The 23,806-nt window shown below is 38.5% G+C and overlaps 1 long non-coding RNA gene across 1 annotated transcript in view; it reads left to right on the forward strand.

Moving 5' to 3' along the window:
- Positions 1-23,806, forward strand: part of LOC139184820 (uncharacterized) — a 69,046-nt gene that overhangs the window by 16,265 nt on the left and 28,975 nt on the right. Inside the window, exon 2 of the long non-coding RNA XR_011568335.1 lies at positions 15,153-15,353. This is a non-coding gene — a long non-coding RNA (uncharacterized lncRNA). The remainder of the gene's footprint in view (positions 1-15,152; positions 15,354-23,806) is intronic.

Here is a 23,806-nt window from a genome sequence, read left to right on the forward strand (position 1 = left end):
TCAAATCTGATATGATTGGCAAGTATATTCTCCCATTCAGCAAGTTGCTCTTTTTATTTTTGTATGATGGTTTCCTTCGCTATGCGGAAGTTTTTCAATTTAGTCTAGTCCCATTTGTTTATTTTTGCTTTTGTTTTCCTTGCCTTTGAAGTCAGATCAACAAAAAGACCAATGTCGATAAGGTTATAACCAATGTTTTCTTCTAGAAACTTTATGGTTTCAGGTCTTATATTCAAGTCCTTAATCCATTTTGAGTTAATTTTTTTGTGTATGGTGTAATATAATGGTCTATTTTCATTCTTTGGAATGTGGCTGTCCAGTTTTCCCAGCACCATTTACTGAAAAGATTGTCCTTTCTCCATTGTATGTTCTTTGCACATTTGTCATAAATTAATTGTCCATATGTGTGTGTTTATTTCTGGACTTTTGATTCTGTTCCACTTGATCTGTTTGTCTTTCTCTCAGTATCATACTGTTTTGATTACTATAACTTTGTAGTTTGAAATCAAGGAGCATGATATCTCCACCTTTGTCCTCCTATCTCAGATTGTTTTTTTGACTATTCAGGATATTTTGTGGTTCTATACAGACTTTAGAATTATTTGTTCTAGTTCTATGAAATATGCTATTGGAATTTTGATAGTGATTGCACTGAATCCATAGATTGTTTTGTGTTACTACATTGTGAACATTTTAACAATAATTCTTCCAATCTGTGAGTGTGATATATCTTTCCATTTATGTCTTCCTTAATTGCTTTCATTAATGTCTCATAGTTTTCAATGTACAGGTCTTTCACTTATTTGGTTAAATTTATTACTAATTATTTTGTTCTTTTTAATGCAATTTTAAACAGGATTGTTTTAATTTTTCTTTCAGATAGTTCTTTTTAAAATTTTTTAAATAATTTTATTAAAATTTTTGGTCTGTGCTGGGTCTTTGCTGCTGCCCAGGCTTTTCTCTGGTTGCAGCACGTGAGGGCTACTCTCTAGTTGTGGTATGCAGGCTTTTCGTTGCAGTGGCTTCTATTGTTGCTGGGCATAGACTAGGCTGGGAATGCAGTAGTTGTGATTCACAGGCTTTAGAGCACAGGCTCTGTAATTGCGGCATACAGACTTGGTTGTTCCACAGCATGTGGGATCTTCCCAGACCAGGGATCAAACCTGTGACTCCTGCACCGGCAGGCAAATTCTTTACCAGTGAGCCAGCGACCAGGGAAGTCCTCTGATAATTCTTTATTTGTGTATAGGAATGCCACAAATTTCTGTAATTTGGGCTTGTATCCTGCAGATTTGCTGAATTTACTTGTTAGCTCCAACAGAGTTTTGATGGAGATCTCAGGGTTTTCTAAACCCTGAGGCACAGTTTGTATGCATGTATGTGAGGTGGGGGTATTTTTGTTACTCCCAGAGTCCCTTCTAATTTGGTTCAAACTCCATGAAGTTTGAACTAATAAGGAAGTAATGTCAGCTGCTCATAAAGCAAATTTTATCTAAAGAAATAATACCACATGATCAATATGCATAAACACTTTCTTAAGAAGCAGAATTAAACTTATAAGAATTTTTATAGCACATTATTCTACATGAAACTCACATATTTGCTAGAAATAGAAATTAGATTAAAAGTATGGCTTCAGTGTCAAGTGAACTCTGGGTAACCTCTGTGCCTCAGTTTCCTCATCTGTGAAAAAGAGGTAATAATAGATGTCTCATAGAATTCGGTGAGTATGAAGTAAAGGAATATGAGTAAAGATTTAGAATAATTCTTGGTACATCTTGTGGTAGGTACTTCTTTTTGTTGTTATTATTATTTTTTATTTTGTTGAAGTAAAATGGATTTATAATGTTGTATTTAATTTCTGCTGTACAGAAAAGTGACTCAGTTATACATGTGTATATATGTATCCTTTTTCATATTCTTTTCCATTATGGTTTATCACAGGGTATTGAATATAGTCCCCTGTGCTATACAGTAGGACCTTGTTGTTTATCCTTCTTATGTATAATAGTTTGCCTCTGTTAATCCCAAACTCCCATTCTTCCCTCCCCACCTTCTTCCCCAGCAACCGCAAGTCTGTTCTCTATATCTGTGAGTCTGTTTTTGTTTCCTAGATATGTTCATTTGTATTTTAGATTCTACATATAGGTGATACCACAAAGTATTTATCTTTCCCTTTCTGACTTGCTTCGCTTAGTATGATAACCTCTAGGTCCATCCATGTTTCTGCAAATGGCATTATTTCATTCTTTTTAAGGACTAATAGTCCATTGTGTGTGTGTGTGTGTGTGTGTGTGTGTGTGTGTGTTTATCTAACATCTTTATCCATTCATCTGTCAGTGGACATCCAACATTTTATACTAAGGTGACGTTTTTGTCTTGTGTTATGTGAACCATCCACCCATGCTAACTTGTTCCTTATCGTTGACTAAAGCTCTTATTACCTTTGCCCAATTTAAAAAATTTAAGGTATAAAACATGTTCATTACAGACAACCCAGTACATATAATTACAGAAGAAAAGAAATTAAAATGCTTAGAATCACATTCATCCAAATCAAGTCTCACACATTGTTAAATACTGTTTCTCTTCTAATTGTAGATATTTTCTTTTTTAAAGTATAAAAATTGGGGAAACATCCATGCCGCAGGTGTCACCAGCTCTAAAATTTTTATTCATTCAAGAAATATCTGCTGAATATTTACTAAGTGCTAGCTACTCTTCTTGACAATGGAACAACTATGAATAAAAAAGAGACAAATCCCAGCTCTCATGGAGCTTGCCTTTCGTAGAGGTAGGAAGTGAGATCTCAACTATTCTACATACAAATCGTATAATTTCTATAGAGAAAGATAAAGCAGGAAATGAGGACAAAGCCAGGGATGTTTGAGCAACTTCAGAAAAAAAAAAATCTAGAAAAGCATCACTGAAAGTGTGTTTTTAAGTATAGAAAGAGATTAGAGGGCAGGCATCAGAATATTTAGGAGAAAAGCATTCAAGCAGAAGCTAGTATAAAAGTCCTGTCACCTGCTTGGAGTTTCTGAGAAATTCACAGTGGCTCATGTGGAGCCAGAAAGGGGAGAGATGAGGTCAGAGAGGTGGGGTATGGGATGGAGTGCAGATTTTTTTAGGTCCCTGTAAGAACTCTGACTTTGAGTGAGATCGAAGATATTGGAGGCTTTGAGTGATGGAGTGACATGGTCTGACTCACATTTTAACAGGGTCACTTCAGATACTGTATTGAGAAAGGACTATAGGAAAATAAGAAGACCAGTTAGGAAGCTGTTGCACCAATCCATCAAGAGATGATGGCTTGATATGCAAACTATTACATATAGGATGATAACCAACAGATCCTACTGTATAGCACAGGGAACCATATTCAATATCCTGTGATAAACCATAATGGAAAAGAATATGAAAAGAATATACATATATATTCAATTTTATATATAAGAATATGAGTTTATTTTTGTGTATGGTATTAGAAAGTGTTCTAGTTTCATTCTTTTACAAGTGGTTGACCAGTTTTCCCATCAACACTTGTTAAAGAGATTGTCTTTAATCCATTGTTTATTCTTGCCTCCTTTGTCAAAGATAAGGTGTCCGTAGGTGCATGGATTTTCTATTTTGTTCCATTGATCTATATTTCTGTCTTTGTGCCAGTACCATACTGTCTTGATGACTGTGGCTTTGTAGTAGAGCCTGAAGTCAGGTAGGTTGATTCCTCCAGTTCCATTCTTCTTTCTCAAGATTGCTTTGGCTATTCGAGGTTTTTTGTATTTCCGTACAAATTGTGAAATTATTTGTTCTAGCTCTGTGAAAAATACCATTGGTAGCTTGATAGGGATGGCATTGAATCTATAGATTGCTTTGGGTAGTATACTCATTTTCACTATATTGATTCTTCCAATCCATGAACATGGTATATTTCTCCATCAGTGTTCTCTTTGATTTCTTTCACCAGTGTTTTATAGTTTTCTATATATAGGTCTTTAGTTTCTTTAAGCAGATATATTCCCAAGTATTTTATTCATTTTGTTGCAATGGTGAATGGAATTGTTTCCTTAATTTCTCTTTCTGTTTTCTCATTATTAGTGTATAGGAATGCAAGGGATTTCTGTGTGTTGATTTTATATCCTGCAACTTTACTATATTCATTGATTAGCTCTAGTAATTTTCTGGTGGAGTCTTTAGGTGAAGTAAGCCAGAAAGAAAAACACCAATACAGTATACAAACACATATATATGGAATTTAGAAAGATGGTAATGATAACCCTGTATGCAAGAGAGCAAAAGAGACACAGATGTATAGAACAGTCTTTTGGACTCTGTGGGAGAGAGAGAGGGTGGGATGATTTGGGAGAATGGCATTGAAACATGTATAATATCATATATGAAACGGATCACCAGTCCAAGTTTGATGCATGATACAGGATGCTTGGGGCTGGTGCACTGGGACGACCCAGAGGGATGGTATGGGGAGGGAGGAGGGAGGGGGGTTCGGGATGGGGAACATGTGTACACCCGTGGTGGATTCATGTTGATGTATGGCAAAACCAATACAATATTGTAAAGTAATTAACCTCCAATTAAAATAAATAAATTTATATTTAAAAAAAATATGGAAAAGAATATATGTGTGTGTGTGTGTATATATATATAACTGAATCACTTTGCTTTACCCCAGAAACGAATACAACGTTGTAAAACAACTATGTTGTTGTTGTCGCTGTTTAGTCACTAAGTTGTGTCTGACTCTTTGCGACCCCATGGGCTGTAGCCCACCAGGCTCCTCTGTCCATGGGATTTCCCAGGCAAGAATTCCAGAGTGGGTTGCCATTTCCTTTTCCAAGCAATCTTCCCGACTCAGGGATTGAACCCACATCATTTTGAACCCAAAATCAGCTGAAAACCCAAATTCAGCTATAATTTTTAAAAAATTAATAACTGCATCTAATTACAAGGGAAAGTTGAGCATTAATAATGTTTACAGATTTTTTTAAAATAACAGTAAGTGATTGCAAAGGAGAACTTTGGCAACACTGAAAATGATTGAGTGGACTAGACACAACATTTTTGAAAAGGTGGCTTGTATAATTACTGATTACATTTGATCTCATTTCTATCCAGTTGAAGGAAGAGAGACAGGCAGTCCTGAGACTGGTCAGAGGTAACCTCACTCTTCTAGGCAAAGGGCAACCAGTGCCTAGATTTGAGTGATGGCAGTGGGGATAGGAGGAAAAGAATAGAGCTCATAAAAGTTAGGAAGGAAGTGGATAAGACCTACTGATTCATTAGCATAAAGAACAATGGCAGAGAAAAGCCAAAGTGTGATGTAATAGAAAAAAACATTAATTATCTTCTTGGTTTTGCCATGACCCAGATATGGATCCTCAAGACAGTCATTTAAAGTTCTCTTGGCTTCATTTTTCTCATCCCTACAATAAATGTGTAGTTATAACTTCTGAGATCCCTTCCAGATCTAATATCTTGAGGCTGCATGACCAGATTAATAACAGTAGTATGAACAGAGACACCAGGAATTTCATTCCAAAGGCTAGGATTTAGATTCTGAGGTTGCCACTGTTGTATGACCTTGAACAAATGACTTAACCCCTCCATGCATCACTTTCTGCTATAAAATGCAAATAATAATAAAGAAAAAAAAACTAAGTCACTTCAGTCGTGTCCGACTCTGTGTGACCCCGTAGACGGCAGCCCACCAGGCTCCCCCGTCCCTGGGATTCTCCAGGCAAGAACACTGGAGTGGGTTGCCATTTCCTTCTCCAATGCATGAAAGTGAAAAGTGAAAGTGAAGTCTCTCAGTCGTGTCCGACCCTTAGCGACCCCATGGACTGAAGCCCACCAGGCTCCTCCGTCCATGGGATTTTCCAGGCAAGAGTACTGGAGTGGGGTGCCATTGCCTTCTCTGAAATGCAAATAATAATAGTGCCTAAATCACAGAGCTATTCCACATAAACCTAAAGTGCCTGGCGTATAATGTTTCAATAAAGCTGAGAAATTAACAACAGTGCCATCCATACTTATCTACAGAATTGATCACAAGTGTGGCTCATGAGCCCAGCACTGGGTCTCTTTGGACACCAAGACTTTTGCCATCAAATTCAACTTTTATTATGTCTATAACCACGTAATATATTATGGCGGGGGGGAATATCGGGTGTTTTTATAGGACTGTGCCACGTAGGTACCTGGGCATTGGGTGGCTGAGTCATCAGGCTTGAAGAGTTATAGCCTTCAGATGCTACTTCCCGAAAGTGAATGCTAGTTGTCACGTCCACTCTTTCTAGCCCTGCACCATCATGTTCTAATATTTGTCATAGGTATTACCCTAAAGCAACAGAACATAAAGATCTGAGTCATTTAGAAAAAAAAATAAGTGTTGATCCAGCAGCTGAAACTGTCAGAAGCAAACCACTCTGAGAACACTGGGTGCCCATGCACCAGATGGAGCAAGTGTGCCTGATCTTCCGGGTCTCAAGGGTGGATAAAGTAAGAACAGGACGAGATGGTGAATGTATACACACCCACTGATTCCCTCCTGCCCAAGCCTGCCTTCACCTGAGTCTTAGTATAAGGATGGCAGTTCAGATAATGTCCGTCAACTGAAAAACAAATAATTAAGATTTGCCTAGGACGGTAGGAGGAAAACCAAGTACAAGAGGGCCAAATTTTGCAGAAGGTCCCAGTGAGGAAACCATATTGGTACATATGCCTTAATAGTAAAATCATAGAAGACACCTAAATTTTTAAAAAGCAGAGAAAATTTGCATTCTCATTTAAAATTCAATCTCTGAAAAAAAAAGATTCAATTTTCTGGATTTTGTAAAATGAGTTATTTCAGAGCCAACTTTCAATTTCAGCTTATGTGAGGCTGCACGCATCAGGAACTCTAAGCCACCATCTATAACAGGACTAAGGGTACTTTCCAGTCTCAAGTCCAGGTAATTATCTTGAAGTTCCCTCAAACTTCACTTTAAAGGCCACCCAAAAAAAAATAAATAAATAAAGGCCACCCAAATTGCTGTTTTGGAAATTTATAATGTATAGGAGAAATGGTAGTAAAATAATTCTTTCTTTGTTTTTCTCCCTAGTGCCAAAGAATATTTTTGTTTTATCTCTGTTTCTAAAATTGTTTTCATTATTCTTAAAATTATGCACTGGATAGTCAGAATGATTATATCACACTTGATAGTCTCTCATTAAAAAAATTCATAAATGAAGACAATGACTCTGTCTTCCCAACCACCCAGAACACCCAATCTTACAATCAGGCTCAGGGAGGAAAAACCAACCATCACAAGCATGGCCCCTGTGGCCCCTGAACACTTGCTGTTAGTAACTAACACATTGAAATTTCTTACCGGCTATCTTTTTCTTTACAAATGTTAGTGGACATGGGTCTGTAGTTGTGATTTTTTTTCCTGCTGACAAGCAAAGCTGTCAACAGGAGACGGGTGTTGAAGAGTCTGCTGATGTAGAAGCAGTGTGCTCTTGAGCTCAGCCATTTCAGTGGTCACCTCCAGCCCTTCTAGCAATTTTTGAAGAGCCTATTTCTCTGTATTAAACCTTTCTTCTTTATATATCTGGAGGTATTTCTATTTCCAGCTCTGAACTTGGACTGATAATTAATATAACTTGTCTAGGACAGACGACCTCTAGGGATAGTACCAATATAGCATTACAAAATTAATTTTTTCTGATGTATAAAGATACATGTCAGAATTGGTTTTCTGGCTGCTTTACTTTTTCTAAGTGGAGTTATTTTTATTGGTGCTTCCATTATTCCGGTTTTCCTAATTATTAAAATAGCAGTGGAATAAACATAAGCCGCACAGTCAGGAATTCTTGACTCAAGAAATGGAATTTTTCTTTCTGTTCATTTTCTTGGCTACTCAGTACTTGAAAGGAGATGACATTTGTGAATCTTGGTAGGATTATGGAAATATTTAGCTGAGAGCTGTAAAGTCAATGGTCAAATGTTTCTTAATAATGAATAACTTACATAGCTGTTACAGACTACATGTTGTCACTTCTGTCTTATAATGTTGGTTTTAAATATGAGAAAACTGGGACTCAGAAAACTTTAGTCAAAGTAAACATCAAGTGGCCAAGCCAGGACTCAAACCTGGGATATTCTAGTTCCAGACACCATGCCCTATCCTAGAGCAGTTTTCTATCCCACACTGCTCTCCTTGCTTTAGAGATCAGGCCTAAAAAATTTAAGTATATATATAGGGGTGTGTGTGTGTGTGTGTGTGTGTGTGTGTGTGTGTGTAGGTGTGTGTGTATAGCAAGTGATACAAATCTCTTATCCTTAATCATGCAAGGTCCTTACTTTTTCAGCTGTATTCTTTGCTATTCAATTTTTTAAAAATCAGGGTATATTTTAATCTTGATCCTTTACAATGCTTTATATATGTTTATGATGTTATTAACTATAACATTATAATTATATAACGTTTAATTTATGTATAAAACATTATTTATCTATGCATCTACAAGTGTGTATGTATGTGTTTCTTGATTAACCCCTGTGGTTTTATTAAATACTGACCTTCACTTTTAGAAGTTTCAAGGAGGAAGGGGCATATTGGAGCTTCATGTGCCAATTCTATTTTCTATCTTTAGATCATCTACATATAAATCGAACCACTTTAAGCCTGATGCTTGTCTGGTGGTTCACAGTTCTCTTTATAGGTCTCTCTCCTCTTTGAGAAATCGGTTTCTTCTTTCTCCGTTCTTGTCTATCCTGCACTTGGGCAGTGTTCTCTGGTATCAGGTGGTATCAAAAGTCTTCCTGAAATAATGCAAGTAAACTTTTTCTTCCTTCAGGGTATCTCAAATCTCTTGATAGTCTTCATTTTCTGTATAGTATTGTCATCCTTAATCATTTGGAAGATCTCCTAACAGCCTTTGGTGAATTTCTTGTACTTTTCTGTTTTACTGTATCTGCAGATTTAGTACAGACGTGAACAACGACTGGAAGCAGAGCCAGAGGTGGAGGCTGGGGAGGCAGATTACTAAATTCAGTGTGCCTTAAACATGAGAGAAAGTGGATGAACAACTCTTGTTCCTTTATTTCTCTTCTGCTACTTGAGAATCTTTACTCTGTAATGGAAGACCAGCTATGGGGATTGGGTTCTATTGTTTTAACTTGCTACATGTGTTTAAAAAATGATTAAAGAAGACAACTTAGGTGGTACAAACATGCTTTTACTTAACACTTCCTGAAGCAGATAGTCTGCTTCACCAGAACCACAAAATAGGGCAGAAGGCAGGAAGCTTTAAAAGGATAAAGAATAAAGATTAAGGAAGACAAAAATAGAAAATATCTGATTGGCTGGGGCCACATAGTCACCCTTGTTTGGGGTGAGAAGGCCCAGAGGTGGCTTGGCCTTTGGGGACTGGCCACCCAGATAGACTGTGTCTATAGCCAAGTGGAGGATTTGCAGGGACAGAAAAGCCATCCCACTTTCAGTTTGCTGATGTGGCACCCGAGGCAGGAGTAGCTCCATCTGTGGCCTAGAAAGTTATTTCAACACATGTAATTTTTAGAAAATCATTAAATGACATTTTAGAATAATTTTTAACCACATGGCACTCTGTTACACAGAGCCAACTGTCTCCCACTTGGTTTGAACATGGAAAAAGGTAGGAAAATGCTGTCCAGAAGTCAGTCGGCAAATCAGAAACATACAGACCTGGAAAAAACAACGAAGTTGGCTGGGTGATAGACCCTGCACCAGAAACATCACAGCAGGCTTGATGAGGTGATGAGGTGATGAGGTGAGGATAGTAACAGTTCAGGATAGAGCCGCTGCTGAGGCTGGAAGAGGCTAACATCCGCTGAGTATCTTCTTGGTATTGTGTCCTCCCCAGCGTGCTTTTTGCTTGAGTCATCTTGTAAATGACAGTCAAATCACACCCTTGGAGTAGAATTTTACCTAGTGGGGTAGGATAATGCAAGGTTAATGAGGACGGCGCTGGGTGGAGCTGACCGTATTCTGTGTTCATTCACATTGAGTGGGTGCATCATCTTTGAGTTTTATTGTGCATGTTTACAGATGCAGGCTTTTGGTTTTCAGTAAGCTTGGTGCTGCTGAGGTGCTGTGTATGTAGAACTATAGCATCTAGAACTGATAAGATGAAAACTGCTGCTTCTGCTGAGAACACAGGGGGTGTACTGCTTCAAGTTCTAAAGTGAAAGAAGGGCAAACTGAACCACCTCCAGAACAGAATTCAGTTGCCTTCTCGTTGGGGTGTAAGTTCTAAAGTCACCACACTATAAATCACATGGAGTCAACTTTATCTTTGGAAATTCCTTAAGTAGATTTTTATTTTGCCACTAGAAAGCTCAAAAGCTACAAATGATGTCCTTTTGTTTCTCTGTGTATGCTCCCTATAGGTTCCCCTTCCTGGGTTCACTGTGAATCCTGTGGGAATGGTGAGCGTAAATAAGGAGGATAGCATAAAGGGATTTCTTGCCAATGCTTTTGTCATTGTTGTTTGGTGTAACACAGATATCATTGAATTGCTGTATGTTAAATGAGCTTTTGATGCAGCTCTTCTATTACCAGGAGAGTAAAGGAGGCTCAAATCTATGTCATATATCTCAGAACTTAGAGATACTCAGCCTTAGAGTGACACACTCACTGTGTAGACCTCATAGCCACCATAAAATATTTGGAGGAATGTTCAGTGAAAGAGGAATTGGAACAAAATTGGCCATTTTCAAACAACTGGTAATGGCTGTCTGGAGTACTGTATTAAAAAGAATGTCAGGCAACATCCAAGGTTAGTGGAGAAGAATTCTGCTTAACAATGAGCTCAGAGGCCAGTGTCCAGGTGTTACACATGTTGGAACCGAATGGATCCAGTTGGAATATACTGAGCACTTCAAAATGGAGTTCTTGTGGGACTGGGAATGCTGTTTTCTGTCATGTACGCTGAGGAGTCAAAAAAGTCAGTCTATAACATGGTGTCTTAGGTCAATTACACTTCAACAAAACAAAAAAATTTTAAAGTCAGCCTGGAAAAAGAGGAAAATCAGAGAGAGAGAATAGAGCAATCTTTCAGAAATGAGAGAACTAACCACCCTAAAGAGCATTCTCCTTCATTCCTGATGAGTTTCTGCTTTCAGGCATTCTCTCAAAGAATTCCTCATATCCTCCCAATGAATTCCCTTTTTATTTTTATTTTTTTTACTTTAGCTGGTCATTTAGGTTTCTGACTTTTGCAACCAAATAATCCCTAAGAAGTCTGTACCTCAGTGGGGGCATTTTTCAATCCATTTAATTCAGTTTAACCAATATTTACTGAATGTTTTTCATGCTTCTTACATATACTCATTTGGGTCCAGTTGTGAGCCTGACCTATGACTGGAGTCTATGGATGATTCAAAGAGAACAGCAGGCATAGATGATGAGGAAACATAAATAAATGAAACAAGACAGACCATAATGTGAGTCCTTAGTTCTTCCCAGCCAGGTCATATGTTCTGAGCAGTCTTTGACATTCCTTACAATGGGTGCTAGTGGGTAGGAGGTGTGGGTGGCGGTGGCGAGACCCGGCCCTTCTAATTGTCATAAGCGCAAACCTGAGGGATGAGGGGGAAGTTTGACACAGGAAATAGCAGCCAGAAGCACATCTCTCTGATGATGAAGAACACAATCCAGTGAAGCTCTCTAATTAATCAGATCTTTTTTTAAAAATTTCTTCAGAAACTTCTGCCTTAATCTCTGAAGATAATAAACCTCACTTGAAGTCTTGAATTGACTCACTGTCCGTAATGACTGAGATACAAGTAGAGCTTTTATCCCACAAAAACCATTACCAAGACACAACCAATTAAAAAGCTAACCAAAATCTCTGTCCCAAGTTAGAGCACTTAGCTCTAGGAAAAACCTGAGGAGAATAATAAACACACAGTTTCTTTGTGTATTCTGACTGCAAGGTCAAAAGCAAAGGAAACCCAAACCAAGTCAAAAATTGGAAAGTAAGCTCTTTTATGATATGTGTGTATATGTATGTATGTTGTTGTTTAGTTGCTAAATCATGTCTGACTCTTTTGTGACCCCATGGACCGTAGCTCGCCAGGCTCCTCTGTCAATGGGATTTCCCAGGCAAGAATGTTGAAGTGGGTTGCCATTTCCTTCTCGAGAGGATCTTCCTGACCCAGGGATCAAAACTGCATCTCCTGCATTGGCAGGCATATTCTTTACCACTGAGCCATCTGGGAAACCTGTGTGTATGTATATGTTTGTTCAAATATATAGCCTGTATATTCCCAAAATATGTGACTTGTTTAGGAGGAATGATTACAAAGATGGGATGCTTAGTTTACATGTGAATTCTTTAGAAAAAAAAATCTTCCTGTAATCTTTCAATGGACCCTAGCCAAGAAAACTGATGAGTTTTCCATCCAAAGGGGAAGGAAAAAATGCACCTTGCTTAGATAAAGCTAATAGCAAAAGGAAGTTTCACAGCATCACAGGGAGGACATGATTCTGGGCGAATGGGAGAGTGGGAAGTTTCAGAGTTAAGGAGAGTGAGAATGAGAGGAACTATCAAAGGACAGAAGACACAGCTTCTAGCCCTGACTGTACTGTAATTGTCTGTGAATCTGTCCAGTACCCTCATTAGGTGGAACATCCATCTTCCATTCATTCATTACTTTAGTGATGTCTACTAAGCACCAATCATGTACCAGATGCAGTAGGAAGCACTAAAAACACATCTATGAAGGAAGCAACAGAAGGTGTATAAAGAAAATTAAAGCAGGGAAAGGAGATAATGAGTGACAGAAGTGTTCTCAGATAAGACAATGAGGGAGGCTTTCTGAGGAGGGGAAATCTGAACAGAGACCTGAGTGAAGTGAGGAGGGAGCCCTGCAGGTCTGTATCTGGGAGTGCCAGGCAGTCGGAGTATTTGGGACAAAGGCTGTGAGCAAGGCTGACTTGCAAAGTTACAGGAACAGAGACGAGACCAGTGTTGTGGGAGTGCAGCAAATCAGGAGGAAAGTCAATGAAGATGTGGCAGAGAGGGAGGTGGAGCCTGGATGACAACAGCCTTGGACGTTACAGTGAAGGACCCGGCTTCCATGCTCTCAGAGTAGTTCCCGGTTCCTGACCCAGGGCTTGGGTCTCACTCACCCCAAGGTCCTGGCAGTGCTTTCACACTGTAGACACTATGCAAAGACACTAGTTAATAACTGTGATTAGGTGCCCCAGCCATGCCAAATACCTGTGTCAGGTTTACTTAGAGATGTTGGCCAATTCTCTGCACAAATGACCTTGTCTTTGGCAATCAGCTAGTCACATTTGCTACAGTAACATATTAATCATTTTTATTTCCACATAATTGCTGATCTTGGAGCTTGGCAGGTAACTGCTCGAGATAATAAATGCCTGAAATGTCGAGAGACCTGGAGCCACAGTGGCACACGTTTTAGTCATCATTTTGGCAGACTCCTTAGAAGTATTTGTTGAATAATCTGCTTTCATATTTTAGAAAAACTGAGTCTTGAGCCAATGACCCAAGAAATGCAAAGGAACGCTGCTGGCATGACAGATTCTATGAGTTGATAGAAACATTTTTCACTCCAGGATTCTCTTAGGAAATTATGAAATGACATTGCTTCATATAGAAATTTTCTTCAGTATATATTCATTTAGCATTTAGTTTAAAACTACATCCTCTTCTTTTTTAAGGAAGACACAATTAGGGAATTTTCTTTTCTTTTTTTGAAGCAAGAATGGCCTTTGACTCCAGGTTAGATGAAGATACCCCACACAGGACACTAAGGGCTTTGTGATGGCAACAGGAAAAGCCCAGGAAAAAAGAGAACCTTGCTGAAGGACACATGCCCGAAAGGGAAGGGTGGGTGCTGCCGGGGGAAGGGGGAGGAAGGCAAAGAGCTAAGAAGATGAAGGAGACAGGGAAGTGACTGCTATTTCAGGAGATGCCCTGATAAGCTTATTGCAGAGTGTGGAGCACAGTCAGTGACCTTTAACTGGACTCAGATTACATTCGCTGTCAATGTTCAGTCGTCACAGAAATGGTCCCATACTTTTGAAAGAACATACAAAGTAGAGCTAGACTGAAACCCCATCTGTAATGCTGTTAGGTTTTCCCCAGTTCTGGTGTGACATCCACATAGATACTGAAAGCCACTCTACATTCTCGACACTGACCACTTACTAAGCCATGTAGGGTGCTGTGGTCCCAGTCTCAGCATAAGAATGATGGGAGTTCAGATAGTGTGATTGTTGCAGGAGGTGGGGGAGGCCATCCAAGGGGGGAAAGAGAAGGGATCTATGTGGGATGGTTTTAATTTTATTGAGACCATTTCTTGGAGACTTTATTATCTTTAAATAAGTTTTTATGGTAGTCTGCAATATGTATTCTTGAATAGTTCTATTTTTAATAGTTTCTTCATTTTGTTTTCCCTTCTTCCACAGAAGAGATGCCATCTCTTATATTTAAATCTCTTTTAAAGGATTTAATTTTATAGTGCTATTAAGACCAAAAATATGTCAATTTAGTGAGGGAAGAGATTTAATTGCTTCAGAACATCCACATTTTGAAATATAAACATGTTTCTTTTTCTCTTTGGTCAATTTGGCAGCATGAAGTCACTTATTTGTGGCTGTTATTTGTCTCCACAATTTCCCTTAATAGTAGGTTTCACAGTCTCTATATTCATGAAGCATTTCCTTATGTCTGGACCAAATCCCTTTTTGCTCTAATTTGAGGCCAGAGACTCTGTGGAGCGGCTCACAATTGTCTATTGAATAGACAAACACTGGAGTTTGTTTTGAAAACTCACTTCTCTTTACCAGGGTAGAAAATCCTGATCTCACAGGCATCCTCAATGGCAGTATAATGCCTTCATAATAATGTGCTCACATATAAAACTGGTCCATAGTTCTGCAGTCTCAGGACTAATTCAGGAAATGTAACACAAAATTTATTTGACAATATTACTTGATAATACTATTATCCATACTATTAGCCCTCATATTGGAATGGTCCTTTAATTTACAAAATACTTTTATAAGCAAGAGCTCATTTTATCTCGATCACAAATCTGTGAAATAAATATGACTTTTTTTCTTTTCTTTTAGCTTCTTATTTACAGATGAGGTCGCTGAATCTCCAGCCACACTACTAGTAAGGGGAAAAGCAGATTCAAGCCTGGCTCTTCTGAGACAAAGACCAGGGGCATTTCCACTCTCCAGCTGCTGCCTACTATGTGCAAAGCCCTGAGCTGAATGTTGCAAAGGATACAACGATGGTTACTCATCTCCTGCAGATCTGCTTGTGAGGTAAGGAGAAAGGTCTTAGGGAGGAAACTGAAAGATTTGGGCTCTGACTGTTAAGTAGGGTATGGGCAGGTGGAGAAGAAAGTTAGAAATACTCCTGGTATGAGGGGACCTGCCTATATGAATGTATGTTGTGCAAAATCATTGCATGTTAAGCCTATCTCATGTAAAGTGCATCCTTCAAGGCATGATAAAGTTCCATGATTAAGAACTAGGGCTATGAATTCCCAGAGATCTGATCCACCAAGTACTAACTGTACCCTTCTTGGCAATTTTCTTCATCATTTTTTGTTTCATTTTTCTCATCTTTAATACAAGAGGATTAAATGTAACTATTTGTGTAAACACACTATAAACATTAGCTATCAAAGCACCAAAAAATGCTAAAGAGACAAAAACTATGCAGCATTTAGTAAGAATAAAGGATGGACGGGGATATTCCTGACTCATATCTCAGTTTCTTACTTCCCAAAGACATAATTCAAAACCATTCATAGCCTCACCGACAGTTCCTAGTGCTAAAGCATAAGATTGTTCTAATGTCACTCTAATTTTATGGAAAGGAAACTGAGTAATAATTTGGTGGATAAACCCCTTATCCCTTCCATAGAGATAACTTTTAGTTCTCACTGTTAACTATTAGTGAGTTCAAGGAACCTAAACTGCTCGCATACAAACTAGTACGAGAATAAATCATCTTCTTAATTGGCCTCAACTGCCATTTACTTTCTGTCTTAAAATGCAGGTTTGGGGTATTTGTTGTGCATGATTTGTATTTTGTTTAAATTAGAATAGCTGTTTCTGTAAAACTCACTTCTTACTCTGTCCCCAATCCTGAATTAAACATAAGGAATATGACCGGATTTGCCATGCACTTACAGGGACTTGAGCTTAACTCTGAGTATCCCCAGCAAAATATATTGTTTGTGAAAACTTGGGACAAAAAGAAAGATGAAATCATGATTTAAGGGACAGTGAGGAGGGCTTTTGCTGGAGAGATGAGAGAGGGGAGCATATCGTGCTATGAGGTTGATCAGTGTTTCTATTTTGCAAGGGAGAATAGAGCATCACAAATAGGTCTTCATGGCCATGCATGAGTGGTACATGAGTACAAGCCACTAACTAACCGTGGTTCTGGTTTTCTTCCTTCTAAGAACTGCTTCGTAAGATGGGAGGAATGTCATTGGGAATTTCAGCATAGGTGTATTAGTTTGTTATGGCTGCAGTAACAAATTACCACTAGCTTAGTGGCTTGAAACAATGCAAATCTGATTATTTTGCTCTTCTGTAGAGTGGAAGTCCAACATGGGTCTCATTGGGGCTTAATCAAGATGTTGGCAGGGCTGCATCCCTTGGTGAAAGCTCTAGGGCAACACTCAATTCCTTGCCTTTTCAGCATCTAAAGACTGCCCACATTGTTGGCTTTGGTCCTCTGCCTCTCTCCACAGTGCCAGCAAAAGTAGGTTCAGTCGGTCTCATACCACATCCCTCTTACCTATTCTACTGCTTGTCTCTTCCGTTTATAAGAACCCAGCTGGATAATCTCTCTAATTTAAGGTCAGCAGATTAGCAGCCTCAATTTACCTTTGTCATGTAAGATAACATATTCATAGGATTTGGTGATTAGGACAAGGACATCTTTGGGGGACCATAATCCTGCCTACCAGAGTAGACAGTGGTGCCAAAAGACATCTTCAAAACTATTTGTTCAACAGATCCATTGAGTAGTTAGGTTATATGCCTCTTTTTAAAATTGTTTTAAATTTATTTTTAATCAGAGGATAATTGTTTTACAATATTGTGTTGGCTTCTGCCATACAACAATGTCAATCAGTCATAAGTACACATGTCCCCTTCCTCTTGAACCTCCCCTCAACCTTCACTTCACCCCTGCCCTCTGAGTGTCCCAGGGTACCAGTTGAGGTGCCTGTGTTATGCAATAGCTTCCCATTAGTTATCTGTTTTGCATGTGGTGTGTATATGTTTCAATGCTGCTCTCTCGATTTGTCCCACCCTCTCCTTCCCCCATTGTGCCCAGAGTCTGTTGTTTGTCTTCATCTCTCTTCCTGCCCTGCAATTATGTTCCTCAGTACCATTTTTCTTGATTCTTTATACAAATATATATACACGTTAATATACGATATTTGTTTTTCTCTTTCTGACTTACTTCACTCTATATAACAGGCTCTAGGTTCATCAACACCACTAGAATTGACTCCAATAAGCCTCCTTTTTGTCCAAAGATATCTACTAAAATTGCTAAGCCTACCCGACATGGGACCGTGGGATTGGTACTTATCGGTACAGCATCTTGCCTGCTAAGTTGGAGAGGGGCAAGGAAGGAAGACAAAGAGAGTCAAGATGTTAGGTCCTAAGCTCAGTTCCTATCACCCAACCTCTGTTCTTTGTCTTTACTACATGCACTGAGGGCTTCCCCTGCTCAGCAGGACCATCATCTCACACTTCAATGATCACACACCAGGAGCTTCTGTACAAAGTTCTATAGAGCTCTACTGTATCCATCTGCCATCTGCCTACTCAGCTAAAGTGGGTAATAATAACCCCAGGTTCATCTCTTGTTGGCCTTCCCTCCTTCCTAGGTATTGAACTTTCATTTCCAGATGCCTCAGGGCAACAGAACTCCAACTCCGATCTGATTAAAAGAAAAGACATATATTCAGTTGTACTTTTAAAGTTCAGGTCGTAACATGACTCAGTCTATCCAGTTGAGCTTGGATCATCAGAAAGGAGTAGTTAAAAGAAGGTATTAGGAATATTTAAGGGAAATTAAATTTAATTTTGAAGTTACACATTATAATATTTTTAAAGTTTCAAGAGATCATGAATGATTTTTCTTCATTCATTTCTCTTTTGTACCAGAGTAAGGATAGAACCACTTACATCAAAGAAAATGATCTTGTGTTGTTTTTAAGATCTTCCTTCCATCAGAGGATACAACTCCACAAATTTTCTCAGCAGTATATTAAAGTTTAACAGTTTTTCTATCCAGTATGTATTCCTGGTCTAGCTTACTTTAAAATGACTTATTTTTATATTCTTAGTGGAAGTGTAAAAAATCTGGTTTTCAACTTTATGTAGAAAATATTTAGATACTTAAAGACCCTTATCAATGTTCATCCTTGCCAGGTTTACCAGGTTTAAAGCTGGAGAATATGGTACATATTTTGACAAGACTTATGCTAACACTGTGCTGTCTAATCTGGACTGAAACATCGTGTATGTAATGTATGTGAATAACTTGTATGTGTTGTATGTGTATTGTGTGTGTTCTTTCAAAAACAGAATTACCAGAAAACCCCAGACATATGGGACATCTGGAAACCCTACCAAATCCCCCTTTTTTCCAGATCAACTAATGTCAATCCCATTTAATTTTATTCAAATATTCAAATGTATAAATATTTAAATAAGCCATTAAAGGAAGCAGGAACCACACTGTAGCTAAACATCTAGGATGGCTTAAAGCCAAGCTTTCCTAGAAGCAAGAGAATAGCTAAGTGACTTTTTCACTTATTCCCTTTTAGCATAAAAAATCTTTGAAACAAAACCACATATCTCAACAGATATTTGAGTGTCCGGTAGATGTTCTGCACTGACATAGGCTCTGTGAACCAGATAAGTAATGTGACTCTTGTGACCTGTTTGGATTATGCTCACACAGGACCCATTACAGGGCAGCCAGGGGAGTCCTTGACATGCAACTAACTCAGCCTGTTCATTCACCCAGGGCTTCAAATGTGTACTTTGGGTTCCTCCTCCCTAAGGGAGGTCTTTGATTGACTGAAGATGTTTATCATTCAAATTTAAGCTTCTGTCCCATTACTAGTACACTTCAAATTAAATATTATTTATAAATCCTGTAATTATCTTATGAAAAGCCCAGTTATACTGCACTGTTCTTGTATGAATAGCATTAATTTATTAATCATAAATATTTAGAATATGCCACAATTATTTATAATCCTGTTAAAAAATTGAGAAGTAGCTTCTCTCAACCTCTGGGGGGCCCTGTGCATATAAAATCCTGTCTTTGTGTCTGAGCCTTCCAGTAATAACCCATAGGCTTCCAAGTGTGGCACTATGCCAATATCCTCAAAAACAGGATCTACCTTTATTGGCCTGATGCTTTGATGGCCTTTGATCAGGCCATTGTACCAGAGCAGCCAAGATACAGGGCAAGATGTGGCCTTTTGGTAACCTTCCTTCTTTGTGTGAGAGTAAGACAAGTTAATTGGGCTTGACAGTACAGATGACCCTTTCAAGTCAGGTAAAATGAGACTGTTGTGCTTATCACAGGTAGGTAACCATTAATATTGCTTGTACTGTCTAGGGAAGAGAAAGGGGCTTGTTTGTTTTAAATGTTTTTCAAGGAAGGCAACAAAGATTCCCCGGGGGGCAGAAGGTTCTCTGGCTAACTCCTCCTAAGGAAACAATGGTACCATTTGAAGGGTTCAGGACACAATGAAAGGTAGAGAACACACTCCCATTGATAAATTATTATTATCGATAACCCTTTCTTTGTCCTTTATTTTGCATAATTGTCAAAGTTCAGACTGTAGGATGCAGTGTTCACTTCAGAACTCCCTTCAGAAAGCTGCATCTGAAAAGGAAGCGTTCTTGTATTTTAGTAGCAAAGGAGTGTCCCAGGCAATCTGAGCCTATATTGTTGATACTTTATTAAGAAATTTGTTTTGTTTACCATATATTCTGGAACTTCATTTTTCCTTTTGTATTAGTTTGATTCTCTCTGTGAGCAACACTGATGATTGTACATGTTCCCTTGAGGGAGAGGGAGATCAAATGGGAGATGTCCCAGGAGAGCATCATTCATTCTGGTCACTAAGCAAGGTTTCCAGGGTTAGAAGATGGCACCACTGTCCTCTTTCTGCAGAAAAACCCCAATCTACAGGCTACTCTCAAGGAGTCAGAGACTGTTTGAGGTCGTGTGACTTTGGTGCTCACTATTCTAGTTCATTTGTGTTGGTCCCATTCCCATGTCAGCAGTTCAGAATCTAGTTTAGGAAGAAAGAAAGAATGAGAGGCAGAGAGAGAGAGAGGGGGAAACAGGCCCAGTCTCAGTGGAGATGCTCAGGTGGCCTAGAGTAGGGCTCTACTCTCTGTGAACAGTCCTGAGTTAGGAGCATGATCAATTGATGTCTGTGTCTCTCTTTACATTAGTAAAGAGAGATTTCCAAAGAACCCCAAGATTTACTGGTAAAGTCAGAAATAAATTTGAGTTTTATTAATTAGTGGTGGCTCAGTGGTAAAGAATCTGTCTGCAGTACAGGAGACCCAGATTTGATCCCTGGGTCAGGAAGATCCCCTGGAGAAGGAAATGGCAACCCACCCCAGTATATTTGCCTGGAGAATTCCATGGACAGAGGAGCCTGGTGGGCTACAATCCATGGGGTTGCAAGAGTTGGACACAACTGAGCACATAGCACAGTGGGATTTTATTTTTATAGTATTGGCAGGGCTGCAGAAAGGAATTGTGTACATTTATTGTTTTAGACTTTGTGAGTAGATAGCATTTGTTTTGGAGAACAACTTGACAAGGCATATCAAATGCCAGACAATATATTATCCTATTTTTGGAAACAAATCTTAAAAAAACAATTTAAGAGGAGAAAAGCATATTAATGGAAAGTATCGCTAACTACAGAAATATGCTTAGAACAGCATTACATATACAATCCCAAACTGGAAAGACTTTAAATTTCTAACTAAAGAGGCTAAATAACAAAATATCAATACTGTGGATATTAGCCAACCATGAAAATAATAAGTGTGATGGACAGGCATGGAACAATACGTATGAAACAAAGAGTAAAAACTAATGTAAAATCCTATGCATACAAAAGACAACAATTATGAAATAAATTTTTTATATGTTAAAAGGGTCTGTAAATGGATGGAAATTAATTCTATGGGATTTTTTTTTTTTTTTTTGGCTTTTAGAATTTCCTGATGTAATACTTCAAAGCTGATTTAATCAACAATTACATTTTATTACAGTACCATACATTTTAATATAATATTTTGATAAAATAAGATTAATTTGTGTTTAGTGAATTTAACTATTGCCAGGAATGCATTTTCTTACATCATTATAGACAAGGGGCTATTAAGAGATTAGTTACTGTTGAAGTTCATAGAAATTCTTTTGTCATCAAAAGTTTTAAGTGTGGTGTATACAATATGCTTGAAAAGAGTAAAATGTTGGATTCATCATCCTCCCTTCATGGCATGATCAGTGGAAAATATAATTTCTCATTGTCTTAAAAAAATAAAAAGCAAACAGAATTACTCCATATAGTTACAGGAAAACAGTGAAAGTGTCTTTATAGTTGAACAGAATCAATTCTCACCCATTTTTAAAATTAGCTCAAGGGCTTTTAATAATGTTCCATATTCAACAAACTAAATAAATATATTTTAAGTAGAGCATGACTTTATTAACAAAGCAAAACTTAGTTTCTTAAAGTTCTCTGTGTGACAAATGTGCTTACATGAAGACATTTGTTGACTTCTTTGTTGATTTTGGAAGTCTGCCCCTCTCTCTTGGTTGGAAGTAACTTTAAGGATAGATAATTTCTTTTCACATCATTTATACCCCCACAGACGTGTTAGCACCTTGTACGTGATTGGTGTTCAATAAATACTTGCTTCCCCTTCATGGATCACAGCCTTGTCATGGAGAAGGGGTTGCATAACTCAGTGAAGCTATGAGCCTTGCCACGTAGGGCCACCCAAGACAAATGGGACATAGTGAAGAGTTCTGATAAAATGTGGTCCACTGGAGTAGGAAAAGGCAACCCACTCCAATATTCTTGCCTGGAGAACCCATATACAGTATGAAAGGCAAAAAGATATGATACCAGAAGATGAACCCCTGTAGGTCAAAGTGTCCAATATGCTATGGGGGAAGAGCAGAGGACAATTACAAATAGCTCCAGAAAGAATGAAATAGCTGGGTCAAAACAGAAACAATGTTCAGCAGTGGATGTATTTGGTGGTGAAAGTAAAGTCTGATGCTGTAAAAACAGTGCTGCATAGAAACCTGAAATATTGGGTCTGTGTATGAAGATAAGTTGAATGTGGTCAGACAGGAGATGCTTAGAAATGTCGTGTTGGAGAAGGCTCTTGAGAGTCCCTTGAACAGCAACAAGACCAAACCAGTCAATCCTAAAGGAGATCAGTCCTGAATATTCATTGGAAGGTCTGATGCAGAAGCTGAAGCTCCAATACTTTAGCCACCTGATGTGGAGAACTGACTCATTGGAAAAAACCCTGATGCCGGGAAAAATTGAAGGCAGAAGAAGGGGGCAACAGAGGATAGTTGGATGGCATCACTGACTCAATGTACATAAATTTGAGCAAATTTCAGGAGATGGTAAAAGATAGGGAAGCCTGGTGTGCTGCAGTCCATAGAGTTGCAAAGAGTTGGACACCACTTAGCAACTGAACAACAAGCAGGAGATGGCAAGATTGAACATTGACGTTTTAGGAATCAGTGAACTAAAATGGACAGAAATGGGTGAATTTAATTCAGATGACCATTATATCTACTATTGTGGGCAAGAATCCCCTTAGAAGAAACGGAGTAGCCCTCATAGTCAACAAAACACTCCAAATTGTACTACTTGGGTGCGATCTCAAAAATGACTTCTGTTTGTTTCCAGGCAAACCATTCAACATCACAATAATCCAAGTCTATGCCCCAACCACTGATGCTGAAGAGGCTGAAGTTGACAGGTTCTATGAAGACTACAACACCCAAAAAAAGATGTTCTTTTCTTCATAGGGGATTAGAATGCAAAAGTAGGAAGTCAAGAGATACCAGAATAACAAGCAAATTTGGCCTTGAAGTATAAAATGAAGCAAGGCAAAGGTTAACAGAGTTTTGTCAAGAGAACACATTGGTCATAGCAAATACCCTTTCCCAGCAACCCAAGAGATAACTCTACACACAGACATCAGCAGGGACTCAATACTGAAATCAGACTGATTATATTCTTTGCAGCCAAAGATGGAGAAGCTCTATACAGTCAGCAAAAACAAGACCTGGAGATGACTATGGCTCAGATCATGAACTCCGTGTCACAAAATTCAGGCTTAAATTGAAGAAAGTAGGGAAAACCACTGGGCCACTCAGGTATGACCTAAATCAAATCCCTTATGATTATACAGAGGAGGTGATGAATAGATTCAAGGGATTAGATCTGGTACACAAAGTACCTGAAGAACTATGGATGGAGGTTGGTAACATTGTACAAGAGGCAGTGACAAAAACTATCCCCAAGAAAAAGAAATGCAAGAAGGCAAAGTGGTTGTCTGAGGAGGCTTTAAAAATAGCTGAGAAAAGAAGAGAAGCAAAAGGTAAAGGACAAGATAAACCCAACTAAATACAAAGTTCCAGAGAATAGCAAGGAGAG

This window comes from Bos indicus, chromosome 9, assembly GCF_029378745.1.
Source record: "Bos indicus isolate NIAB-ARS_2022 breed Sahiwal x Tharparkar chromosome 9, NIAB-ARS_B.indTharparkar_mat_pri_1.0, whole genome shotgun sequence".
In the NCBI taxonomy this organism is placed as follows: Eukaryota; Metazoa; Chordata; class Mammalia; order Artiodactyla; family Bovidae; genus Bos; species Bos indicus.